General features: G+C 42.8%; 1 protein-coding gene across 1 annotated transcript in view; it reads right to left on the reverse strand.

Annotated features, from left to right (window-relative positions):
* Positions 1–7,329, reverse strand: part of RAB30 (RAB30, member RAS oncogene family) — a 41,457-nt gene extending 34,128 nt beyond the window's left edge. The window contains exons 1-2 of the mRNA XM_005417752.2: positions 7,277–7,329; positions 635–734 (exon numbers count right to left, since the gene is read on the reverse strand). The gene's annotated coding sequence lies outside the window, so the exon portion shown is untranslated. The remainder of the gene's footprint in view (positions 1–634; positions 735–7,276) is intronic.
* Between the last annotated feature and the right edge of the window lie 6,586 nt (positions 7,330–13,915).

Genomic DNA, 13,915 nt, shown 5'->3' on the forward strand with positions numbered 1-13,915 from the left:
TCTTTCCCTGCTGATGTCCCCAGCTTCGCTTTGCTTTTCTTTACTATCATTGATGAGTATCTTTTCATTCTGCAGTCTCAATACCCACCTTCCTCTGCCCTGGTATCATGCTCTCTATGTGCATTTTTTGTCTTTGTCTGTCAAGGAAGTTGTAATAGGGCTGATGTTTTTCTGTGGGAACTATTTTTATACCATATTCAGGAAATTTACCTTTTTAAGTTTTGTATAAAAGCTGTAGCTACCACAATAGAGAAGATAATACTTTCTTCTACCTTCTCTTCCCACTCGCTCCTAGATGCTGGAAGACAGGCCATCCATGATGGCCCAGCCTTTCCCGGGGTCTTCACCATTTCTCCAGGCAGACAGGCCACATCCCACCGCTCTGCAGCTGTCCAAATTCTCTCCCAGACACTAGTGCCTCTGTCCCCAGACTCAAACAGGAATACTGTCTATCCTGATTTAACATTCTGTGTGCAGCATCTGAACTGGCTGATGCAGCTCTCAAGTAGCTGATACTTACCTAAGAAGATTTCAGATTTCCAGCTTAAAACAGACACCACCCAGCTTCCCTTAAACCCTCTCCTCCCTTTTCTCACAGAACAGCCTTACTCTTCCCAACCAAACCCTCACCAACCTGCACCTTTGCTGCTCACACAGATCATTCACATGAAGAACTGGTTTACTTTCAGCTGGCAAGAGAGTTATTTCCTGCAGAAGTGCAGCAGTGAAGCCTTCTAGAAAAAAAAAAAGAAAAAAAAAAGAGAAGTCCCTTCAGGATTAATACAACCCAGCATCTTCTCACATCTCAGTTATTGCAATTGTACCTCTCTAGCCTCGATAGATCTCATCTTGGATCACTGGCATCTCCACACACACGAAAAAAAATATCCTGTTAAAGCACAATTCGCCCAATTTGTATCTTCAGGGTTTCCAGTTTTTCTTCTTTCTATGGCTCCGACTCCTTGTTATTACTTTTCATATTCATTTTACAGCCTAGCCTACATCCCCAAATGCCAATTATCCTGAAAGCAAAAGCAGCCCTGTCAACCGTGCTCTCCCTCTCAGCCGGTCAGGTCTCTTGAAAACACTCACTGAGCTTTCCCCTGCACAAAAATACTGCTGTTATCTGGCCTTTCCCTCCCTCTTAGTGATCACAACCTGCAGTCACCCACCAGAAAGCACTGAGCTCTGACAGGTGGAAACTGCATTTTGCCACTGACAGCTACTGTGGATGCAATGATGGACCACGGGATGCTGCAGCAACATACAGTGGCAGGAGGCAGAAGGAATCTCACTTGAGTGGTCACTCCTAATTTAAAGCAGCAGGTCTCCCCTCTTGAGGCTCATTCAACTGTTCCTAAATGGAAATGTTAAGCTGTTATGCCCATGTTACTCATTTTCCTCCAGGTCTGACCTACAGCAAATGGCAATTCCTCTTGGATCCATGAGGCTGAGAGGTGATGGTGACAGGAAAGCATGTGGCTTGGGTTTCTTGCAAAAAGCAGGAGAGTAGGGAATTATGAAAGATTTGAAATGTGACACAAGATGCATTTTTGATATTTACAGGGATTTCTGTGCCTTCAGAGGGAGCCCTTCCCACACAAAAGCAGAAGTGTGATGGAGAGTCTACTTTCCCAGGAACAACCAAAATAGCCTTTATGATCCTGTTCTTTGCAAGAGCACAAACAACCTCAATCCCACACTGAGGCACTGGGACCCACTTCAGGCTTAGGATAAAAATCACAGATGTTCCTTTGTAAAACTACAAGCTGGAGAGTAAAATGTCAGAGCCTTGGACAAGGCCCTCAAATGCCAAACAAGCTTCACATCTCACACATGAGAAAGCCGGTGAGTTTCAGCACACAGATCTTCCCAACATATCTCTATGTATCACAACACATATAAAGACTCAATCAATGCAGTCTCCCTTTCAAAGGGGCACACAAGTTATAAGCACTTCCTTCCTTCCTAAGAAGAAACAGATGCTGATTACAGGAAGGAGTTCTCTGTAACAATTCTCTTTCTAAACCATCCCAATTGTCTTGCCCATTTGAAAGATGCATTTGCTGTATCAGAAGAAAAAAAGACCCTTATTATTACCAATGTCTGAACCACTAACCATCAAAATTGTTTGCTTACTGGGCACATTACTTTTTCTGCATAGCACTGCTTGAATCCCTGTAGCACCTTCCCAGACAAAGTGCCATTAACATGCAAATGAAAAGTTCACACTCCTCCTTGAGATGGTACACAATTATAGTCATAAGCTAAGGTAATGAAAGTCTCAAAACAAGACAGGTTGGTTACACATGTCACAGCACTGCTTGCAAATCATTCTCTCCTCTAATTACCACAGCATTTCCAGGAGGAATCGATTACAGCAATATGGATGAATGGGATCCTAAAACTGAAAAATGTACTGGATTAAACATTAATGCACTCATTGACTGTTATCAATATATATATATTTAATGGTATGGCCTAGAAAAATGCAGAACTAAATATCTAGAAAGACCAGAATCCTGGACACTGAGGCTTTAAAATAGTCCCAGCAATAGAATATACCAAAAATATAAATTCATCCACCAGGCTATAGTTATACTTTGTGTTTTCTTTTTGCTGTAAAGACGGCTGTAAGCCTATAGCCAGGCACAAAGCCAAGCCACAAACTCTGCTCTATTGACTGCTGAGGTCTCCATTAGGTGCTCCAAAAGAAATACTTGTTTGCCCACAGCAAGCCTAAACATGATACAGTGCAACCTCTACTCCATGCCAGTCAATCTTCAGATGAGCACTGCCAAACAAGCATCTGAATTCAACAGCTCCTAAAGCTGAATATCTGCTCCTCAAAGCATTATACACACTTCAGCCCTGTTTTCTAAGAAAAACGAGCTTTTACAATCATCTAGCCTGGCCAACAGGCTCAGAATTTACTGAAGGAAGACTGTTTTGGCAAAATTATAAAGAACAGTATCATTGCTACAATTCTTTTGATCCCCAGGTGGCTGGGATGAGCCCAAAATCAACATCCACACTGTCACTATTGGGCTGACCTCTGCTCTTGCCATTTTTTGTTTGGCTACAGCTGGCTGGTTGTTCAGCACACTGAACAAGAGCACACTTAGCAACCATGCATTTCTTCTCCAACTGTTCCAAACAGCTACCACTTCTAGCTACTCATTTGTACTATCTGCTTTCTGGACCTCCGTCCACTGCTTCTGAGCCCTTGAAGCTGCAGCACTCAGCTACCAGAGTTGAAAGTGCTCCAAACCTTTCTAAAAGAGATGCTCCTGCATGGGGCAGAAAAGCTGGACCACTCCTTTATCAATAAGTGATCTGACACCTTGAGCCCTGTGCCCAGTTCCATTAGCACACTAACTGGTCTGGCAGATTATGTCATACATGGTGGCACTGTTTTATGTCACTCACCTTCAAGGAATTAACCAAAATGACCCACTTCTGACTCTGCTATCTCTCTCCAATGATGGTGTCTGGGACCTAAAATAACAATGTTATTTAGACAGTGCAAGTTGGGCACCTATAATTCAGGGGGGAAGCCAAGGCTATACCATTCAGTGAACAAACCCAACTGAATGCAATAAATTCTAAGCCAACACCTTTGCAAAGTTATTTACACTTTCTAAAAGGATTTAGAGTTAATAGGACATCAGCTTAATAGTAAAGAGGGTATGTGTTCAAGTCTTTTGGATCTTATACAAGGCAAACTCCAAGCAACTGTGCCTTTTGCCTCTGCAAGAGGAGGACATCCCAGAGCCAACCATACCAGCCTGAGGAACCACTGAAAACACATTGCTGCACCCCAGAATTTGAATTAAGACATCCAGAAATATACACACTCTGCATGAAAAGAAAACCCTGGTTGCTAGGAGGGCTTGTTTTGCTCGACTTCCACTGAACCAGGACCACAGCATCACGAGGCTGTGACAAAAATGCCACCTTTCATGTGAGAGTCATTTGATCCAGAAGAATCAATCATGTCAAAGATAAAAATCAGAACTCAGGTAGTGGCTGCTTGTTTTCTTACTGCTCTCCTTATGTCACCTCCAACACTTGCAGAACTCCTTTTTTTCCTTGCTATCCCCTCACATCCAGCTGCACTGCAATATCCATCACACAGCACCTCCCTGATAGCTGGTGGCTGCTAAGGCAATATTTACACTATGGCTTGCATTGCAGTTTATAAAATTCTTTGGAGCTCTTCCAAAGGGAAAGCCCCACATAAATCAAAGTTATTAGTGTCATCTACAGGCTAAGTCCAGTCAAGAACTTGCTAGAGCTCACTGTGGAGACTGCAGATCTTTGAAATACCAATAAATGTGAAGCAGAGGGGCTGAGTAATAAACTTCATTAGCATTGCTGGTAACACTTTTCTTCAGTGGCATACAATAAATGACTGATGAATATTCAGGGCAGCCCTCTGAGGTTATCTCAATTTTATGCATGGAGGCAACCAAGAAACAAAGTTTAGAAGGATCTTGCCTATAAACAGAAGAGAGATGCAGAATTCAATTGTCTTGCCTTCAAAGTACAAAAGATGTAATTTCTAGTGGAAACTGTGACTTATATAAATTGATTTGCAATGAATGCAAGGAGACTGTGTTTCCCCAAAACTGCTAATGGCTATTCCCACCCAAGTCACAGCACTGGTTACTCACATTACAGTAACACCTACAGACTGTAGAAAACTGCACATTTTTCACTGTAGAAAGGGGGACTAACAGACAGAAGTTCTATCCCAAAGACCTTATAATGGATAATAAAACTCAATCCATACACAAAATACAGGAGCAGCCATGAAGTGATTAATGACTCAAAAACTGCATCAGAGGAAGAACAAGAAATGGATCAACCCTCCCGAGTATCAGGAAGACATCAATAAATTCATTAGCTAAGCATCACCCAGCATTGCCCAGGAGATATTTTTAAAACCTTCCTCTGTATCTCCAAGAACTGATGTCATCAAGCAAAACGAGAAATATTGTGAGAGATGTGCTAAGAAGATGGAAAGAATTTTTATGTAGTTTCACACATTTTCCTGCAAGAAGCCTGACATTTAAGCAGGATGACCTGGTTACTAGTGGCTACTCCACAAACTGATGCACCACACTCACCCCCACAATGACTGACAGCTGCAGTAAACAAACAATCATTCACACCAGGTTCTTCCTCCCTGTGGCGACGGCTTTTGCAAAACTGCAGAACTTAATGAGATACTTTATTTAATATTTATTTCACAATCAGCCTCATTTATTCTAACAGAATTAGCTTCAGCCCACAATGAATGTTTTCCTTGGTTATTTCATTGTACAAATCAATACTCAATTTATTTCGAATTTCTTCAGTTGCAAATTCTTAACTGGGGGGATTTGTTTTAAACATGCCTTTATTTATTATTATTATTAAACACCAGCTAACCATCCACATGGCTGCAAAATGAATCAGCCTGAGGATGCTATCCCAAAAAGTTAACCTAGCAAAAAAGATTAATTTTAAGACAGACTTATCCAAGCAGTTTCCCAATCCAGAGGCACAACAGATCAGAGACAACACTGATATAAATGTGATGGCCCTTGACAAAAGACTGGATACTCACAATGAGCAAGGTGAAGTTAGTCGTGATGGAAGCACACGAGTAACATGAAGGCCAGGCAGCAGCTTGAGAAGGAGCTTTACAAGTTCCCCATACTACATTCACATCTGCAGTAGAAAATTCAGGAATGGTCCATAATAACCACATATAATGGCACAGGACAGGGCAATCTCCAGCATCTCCAGCACAGGGATGTGACCCAGCAGACACTTCTCACAAGCCATGCTTTTGAAGACACTTTTGTCCGGGCTTCCTAGTGACACAAAGGGACCAGTGACCTGCATAGCTAAGTGCAAGTGCACCAAGACACAGCTTTCCTGCAGAACTATGACAACAGAACCACTACTTAAAAGAAAAAAAAAATTTCCTAGTAGAGGGAAACACTCTACAGTAGCAAAAGTCATTTACAAACATAATGGAAATACTGAGAAGTACCTCAGAATCACAATATGGATCTATTTAAGTTTATTCTTCAGTTTTGGGTGATAGGCAAAGAGACAGAATTTGGAGTTAACAACTGCTAAAAGACACTGATTGTTTCTGCACTGACCATACACTACATCCCTGCACAAGGTGTTCACGGCATGCCAACCACACAAGATGAGACTTCACTCTTACAGATCCCACAAAGCAGTTTCCATCCGAACCCTATGCTCATGCCTCCTTCTCCTAAACAGGTCGAGCAGAAATCCGTCAGCCTGGAGTCAAGAGCTCACCTTTAGACTCCTGCTTGCCTGCTGAAACTAAAGAGTTAACAGAAACCTGTGTTTATCTGGGGGTTTTCTAGGTGTGCACACACATATCAATACAAGCAAAATGCTATTACCACATTTTAGAAATGTGAATACTGCTGACTTGAAGGGAATGGGCACATTTCCCTTTTTAGAAATAACAAATTGTTCAGAACAAGGACAAATGCAACAGAGAAATCAAGCACCGACTCTGCTTCTACTGTTTCAAGCTGCTGGTACATGTAACTCTGACACAGTCTTCACATGTTTGGTTTTTCCAATAGACCCAACATTGTTCAAAAATCCCCTCATAAGTACTTAACACTCTCAAGAGCAAATATTTACAGTAAGGATTCTTATATGTGAGAAATTAGAGGGTACCACTATCTTCTGTTGGCTACAGACAGAAGACAGCTACTGCCAGCAAGGCTGGAGTAATTGCAATGATGCAGATACTCACTGCACTTGAGTGTATTTTAGACAGAATAAATGGAATTAGCTGCAAACTGTGTCAAAACATCCCCTTTAGAGTAAAAGCACTTTCTGTAATTATGCCACAGAAAAAGGGATTACAGAGAAGAACAGCACAGCCCAAAGCCATCATCACACAGGTTGAACTCACTGCTACATCTCCAGTGAACCAGATGCTGACTGTTCTGATGTCCTCAGCAGTCCACAGAAACACAGAAATCCCAAATCTGCCCTTATGTTTTCATAACAGCTAGAAATTTCTCTAGTCTTTGCTGGGGTTTAAATAAACTCATTACCACAGGTTTATCTGAATTTAGACCTTTTCTCTACAGGACATGTTGCACGGTGAATGTCAGGGGGGATGCAAGAATAAAAAGGCCAATGTTATTTCTCTTAACCTTGTTCTCAATATGCAAAAATGAACTGACACCCCCACAGCAATTTCAGGCTACCTGATTCTCACCTCTAAAGATTACTCGTCTCAGGATGGAATAATCTGATGTCTCCAGAGGAGTAGCAGGGATACCAAATGAGCCAGGAAAGCTTTTTCAAGACTACATTTACTTTTCAGGTATTTGTGTTAAAAGCTGTAAGGCAAGAACAACAGAAAAATTAAAAAAAAAAAAATTTCAAGGGGCAGTTGTCCTCTCTCTCAGTTAATCAAGTTCAATAGGTATTATTATAAAGTCTCAACTGCCAGTGTTGGAGAAGAAGGAATTTGCAACTCCCTACTACCATCAGAAAGCAACAGGACAATAAGACCACACAGTATGGAGACGCCGTAGTGGATTTCTTGATGCCAATTCAGGTTTTACAAGGTTGTCTTACCATGTTTTTAAGTAAGGATGTTATTTTCAGTAAATATTCCCGCGCAGCCCCAACTGTCACGAAAACGCCACTCTTTAGGCCCTAGAAACACCATGAAGAAATTCTCACTAATTAGACACAAATCTGGCTTTCTTTAAAAACTTGTTAGATGAAAAGCCTTGACTGATCTGTTTTCCATTTCTCCAAGTTCAGGCAATGAAATTTAAATCACAGAGAAGTGCTAATGATTATTTTTCAAGTCCGCTTTTCATTACTGAACACGTTCTTTGCAACACAGCAAGCCCAAAATCTTTTCTAAATCTGGCAGTCCTTTAAGTTTCCTTTGATTGGTTGTAAATCTGAATGCTGGCATTCACATCTCAACTAATGGCCCATGTCCCAAGCATGGATCTGGGACTTTTCTGGAGCACAGATTTTTCTGTATCTCTCGTCATGCTGGTATTTATGGATAAATGACTATTTGGAGAAAAAGAAAGCACTGAAAAGACAGGAAGGTTTGACAAGTTCCTGTGCCTTAAGTTTCATGTCTCATGTAGGGTGATCTACTAACCAGACACAAATTCTTCTACTCAGCACCTCTAATAATCTGTTTCCTATAGGCATCCCATCTTCCTCAGTTAAAGTCTCCATTTATACCTACTCTTCAGATTTATTTGTAGTCTGGGAGTATCCAAGCTCCTGAAGGTGCAGCTGGGGTGGCTGCATTGGAGCAAGAGGTTCAGGGAGATGGAAAACAAGGGAGAAAGAAGGTGGGAACAAGGACATTAGCAACTCCCCTGGAGCTGGTGCTGTCTCTTCAGCAGCACCCCACTAAGTGGTGAAATGTCCTGTACAACCCCACACAGCTTTGCTGAGGCTGGAAGAGCACTATGGACAGCACTGAAGGCTTTGGGCTTCTCTGGTTTGGAGAAAAGAGGTGACCTCATTGATCCCTGAAGCTTCCTGAGGAATGAAAGTGGAGAGAGAGGGGCTGATCTCTCTTCTCCCTTATATCCAGTGGTAGGATGCATAGGAATGGTTCAAAACTGCACCAGAGAAAGTCCAGACTGGACACGAGGAAGTATTTCTCACCAAGAGCATGGTGAAACACTGCAACAGGCTTCCTAGAGAGAGAGAGATAGTTGATACCCCAGCCTGTCAGTGTTCAAGAGACATTTGGACAATGCCTTTAACATGTTTATGGTCAGCCCTGAATTGTTCAGGCAGCTGGACTAGATGATCCTTGTAGGTTCTTTCCAACTGAAAGTATTCTATTCTAACTGCTTGATTACTCTGGAGAGGGTTCCCATCCTTGCAGAGCCAGGTAACCGGGTAATCCCTCCTGCCAAAGCAATAAAAGCTCTTTTTTTTTTTTTGGCTGCAAGAATTTTGGTTCGAAACACTCAGGAAAGCACATGCAAATGATTGTTCCTGTGGGGGATGCGAGACTCTCATACGCAGTCAGATTCATTTTCTGCACTGCTCCAAAAAAACTGGCACCAGGGCTCAGCACCAGCCTACAGGATGGTAGTTCCATGACAATTCTCTTTTACAAACAACAGCCTGGATTTATATCAAGAAATACTCCCACTTTAAATGCACACATGCTGCCCTTTGAGAAACTGAGTTTTTGCTTAATCAAAAAAAGCAGAGTCGAGTTTTTGGAGCCTTCATTGCAGAGGAGAAGCAGCACAGTGCAGCAGAGGGTTGGGCTGCTGGGGCCCTGCATGAAGTCCCTCTCTCTATGGAGGGCATCTTTAGCAGGACACAGTAACCCAAGCACTGCTTGACTTCTGTACTTTGGCATCTCTAACACCTCTTTTTTTACTCCCCTTTTAAATTCAGCCTGCAGGATACAGTCTTCTAAGAAACCATGCACAAGCTCATCTTTTTTCATGCCAGCAGAGCCCTTCCTCCCTTTCCTCTTCTCTCTTTCCTTTTCTCATTACTCTTTTCAAGGTCTAAAAGAAAACACTATTCAGATACTTAAAGGTTACAGTTAACTTTTTAGTTCAGCAGTACTCAAAAGACAGTATTTCTGTTAAAAGGAAAGAAAATAAACAGGGTATCCTGTGATGTTTAAAAGGACAGCAGCGGATTTCTGTGAGACCTTACTGAAGGTTTTCTCCTCTGTTTGTACAAGTATTCCCAAATTATCTCAGGAAACTAATAGCTAGGTTAAATAGGTTTTAAATAGGTTTAAATTTTGCCTTAAGTATATTAGGGAACAGTGCACCTCTGCAGTGTAGTGGAAGCAGTAACTCCAGGAGAGGTGAGATGACAAATAGGAAGCGAATCTCAAGCTGCTCACAACCTAAATATCTCTCCTCAGCTCAAAGCAACAAAGCTCTCTAATTATTTTTATCTATGCAAGGTGAAATCAAATGACATTACAACACAAATCTCACTAATACCTTATGCAGGGCCAATGTTTAATAGCACAGATTAGTTATGAAACTACTGTAACAGCAACAGACTTCAGTGTGGTCTTGACTGTTTAAAAGCTGACAATGATTTTAAGGGACAAGTTTTATCCTTGCTCTGCCCTAATTATTTCAACATATTAGCACCTGAGGAATACTTCGCTAAACCCCTTCCCTCCCCCCACTTTAAATTCATGATTTATGCACAGGCCAACGAGGATTATATGACAAACATGACAGACCACTTCTTTCCCACTGTAAGAGAGCCATTAAAAATAAAATGAGAATTTAGTTATTTATTGACAGAAGCATTGGGAGGGAGAGGGAAGCTAAATGACTTGCTGCAAAATGAAATTGTGGAAACTAGGAAGTCAATCAAAACACTGCCTCAGGTCATCTCATCTGCCCTCCAGCCAAAGTAGAGCTGTTGCTGAGCATCTCTGCCCCAAGACCTCTCCAACTGCCCCAAGACCTCTCCAACTGCCCCAAGACCTCTCCAACTGGGCTGATGTTTTTGGTGTCAGAAACCCATCTGTAATATAGGAAATTATTCTACTGTCTCTTAAACCTCCTGTTCCAAAGTTTTGCAAACATCCACATGAGCATCAGTATCTAAAGAGCTTCATCACTGCAAGGTATGGGTATGCCCATCTTGTGCTACTTTCTGCACTCCTGCCATGCCAGCCACACAAGTGCAACAAATCTCTCTAATTTTCTCCATGCCTGGGTGGTTATTTGACAAATATGTGCATATTTGTATATGCACAAACTAGAACCTAGCACATTCCCCACTCCTCCTTCTGTACTCACAGAAAGCAAGGCTTGCACTCAAACTGCTGGTCCTGTCCTTAAAAAAAGGCAATAAGCCTTAAAATGAGAAATGGAATCTATCTAGATCCCAGCTATTATAATTCCTTGTTTGGCTACATTTTATGTAAAAATAAGAAAATGCCAACAAACCTGTGCCTCCCACAAAAAGCCCAGCTGCAAATACACCTCTCTGGGACACACCACAAAACTCAGAGCGAGTGTCTCAGTTTGCCAGCTGATGGATGCCAGCTTGGCTGTCCCAGCGAGGACCCAAACCTGGGCAGCTCCAGAGCTGGAAACACAAGCTCTCTACAGCTTGCATTAGAGAGCCCCCACACTCAGCTCAGGCTGTGAGCAACATCCACCACCTGCAGCTGGGTCTGGGAAGATGGGGAGCACACAGCCCAGAGCAGCCAACAGAGAAAAGCTCTTTCACAGCAGGGCGACAAATGGGGGGTGTTTGCCTGCAGACACCTTTCTCCCCTTGCTTGCTTGGGAAGCGACTCCGCAGTTCCTCCCCAAACAGCCACCTCCAGCCATCCACCTCTGGCTTCAGGAACTTCAGCTGTCTCACCAGGTCACAGCTCCAGGTTACAGAAATCCCTGTCCTCTGATAGCTCATCTCTGGAGCAAAGAAGCTGAAGAGTCAGCAAGGCTGGCCCAGCTCTGGCTCTTCCTAATTCCCCTCATCTCACCAGTCTTTGGGTATTCCTGTCCACAAGGTTGGGTGACGTCCAAGCATCTCAGGGCAGCAACACTTCTGGGACAGGCAATTTGACACAGACCAAGGCACACAGGTGATGCTCATAAAACCCATTTGCAAGGATGTGATTTCTGGCTTCACTGGGAAGCCAATAAATGGCATCATACTCAATTTCATGAGGAACAGGACTAAAATACAAGAAAACTCCAGAGAGTATGACCATGAGACCACCTAATCCTAAATTTCCCTTCAGAAACTTGACCTGAGTAAGAAATGCAGGGGGGGGGAAGTAAAAGACCTGAGAAAGTGTTTAGTGCTGCCTTCCTGGGATATTTTCTTTGCTTTGGAGAATTCTTGATTCAGAGTAAACACATACACATACACTGCATCTAGGTCTTTGTGGGACAACAGGGAGGGTCCCCTAACTCTGGGTTTTTTCATAGCAATCAAGTGATTTTCAGCTTTTTATCCCTTTTCATGTGTCCATACTTCAGTTTCTGAAAGGCAAAGTTTAAGCTGATTAATACAATAAAGTAGATTTCTGAGGTACATTTTTAATCCACCTCCTGATATAGTATAATATAGCTTGAAAATGCTAGCACATACCTTGTCACAAGTATTTCTAAATCCAAAATATGTAATAAAGTTTGAAAAACATACAAATATGTATTGCTTGTTTTGTTCAATATAAATACATACAGAAAGTTGAAAACAGAAATTAAAAATATGTGCATCACAAAAATTGTAGGATTTAAATGCAAAATCCCTGGCCATGGATTCTTTGCTTGTTCTCACCAGCTTCTACATCAGTGTTTCCCAGAACAAATCCCAGGCTACACTTTCAAATTATCACTTCATATCCAGTGCCTTCTATCCCAAGCTAACAAAATCACTGCTATAAAACTTCTCCTTTTACAGCCAAAATGGGAAACATTCTATTAGATTGTCTGCGCCCTCCCTTGTAAAATAAAGAGGAAAACGCCATTCCAGGAAACAAAAATGTTAAAAAAAGACTAAGTAAAGGCAACGCCTGCCTGCACTGTTGTTCTTCCCCTTTGAGTCAGTAGCAAAGAGGAAGGAAGAAAAAAACACAGTTAAAATAAAGGCAAGGAGGTGTGGATGCAGCATGTTTATCCCACTGGAAGAGGGGCAGCTGTAAAGCACCATCCCTTGCAGAGGGACACCCCAACACCGCCTGGGTGTTTACAAACACTTTAAGCAAACCAAACAGGGAGTTTCATTGTCCCCACTGCACTCATGTCACCCTCTCCCCAGCACTGCAATTCCAGGGAGAGCCCTGCCAGAGGACACACAGTGCCAGTTACACAAGACAAGCGCAGAAGCAAATATGCAGCAGAGGGGAGGAAAAAAATTAAAAATATCAGCTCAGCTGCACACTCTCCTGCTGCTCTCAGAGCAGCCTCCAAGTGGGGCTTTGGTGAAGATTAACTTTAAAAGGCACTGAAAGATACTGACAGACTTGAAGGGAGCAGGACCCCTCTGTGTGCACACATTTCATTGCACCAGCACAAAATGAGGTGTCTGGGGTCCACTAGCAATCGCAGAAGCAATTTAGTTATAGAAGGGGATAAAACCTTCTGATGTTACATAATAGTGAAAAAAAATCTCTTACATTGTACTAATATCTTAGCACTGTTCAAGTAAAGATCCAAATCGCACCTTGCAAACAGCAAGGAACAGCGAAACAAATAAAAAGCCACACTAAAATGAAGCTCTGCTGGACCACGAAGTTTGTACAAAGTTTAAAACAGAGGCGCTTTTTGCATTTACAATAAAACTGAAAAAGATCAGAAGAGTAGTATGGAAGTTGAAATAAAACATCCGACTGTCCAGCCAAGAATTTTTAAGATACTAACTCATAATGTGACTTGGAAAAGAAACCTGGACCAACAGCACATAGCCAGGACTGAGAGCCAGCTGGATTCAAATCTCCCCGTTTCCCTGAAAGAGGGGAGGAATAGCGGAGTCAAAGCAAGGAAGCCGCACGACAGCACACCAACGCCCCCAAAACCACCCTAAAGCACACCTCGGATTTATCCAGTCCTCAGGAGCCCGGCTCTCAGGCTCCGCAGCGCTTAACGACACCGATTCCAAATCCATCTTATTTTCTGCTCTTACCCAGAGAGGGAGACAGACGAGCCAGGGCTCCCCGCGGGCAGGGACCACGCAGCGCCGGGGCGCCCGGAGCATCCCGGAGTTGCGGGACTTTCCCGGGGGCTGCGGGACATGCAGCCCCGGGCCCCAAGAGCAGCGAGAGGGACTCATCTCCGCGGGATGACACCATGTAGCGGGTTTTGTCCCCCCCTTCCCCGTCCCTCCGCCCCTCCTTTTTCAGCAG

Source organism: Geospiza fortis, unplaced genomic scaffold (genome assembly GCF_000277835.1).
Source record: "Geospiza fortis unplaced genomic scaffold, GeoFor_1.0 scaffold16, whole genome shotgun sequence".
Classification (NCBI taxonomy): Eukaryota; Metazoa; Chordata; class Aves; order Passeriformes; family Thraupidae; genus Geospiza; species Geospiza fortis.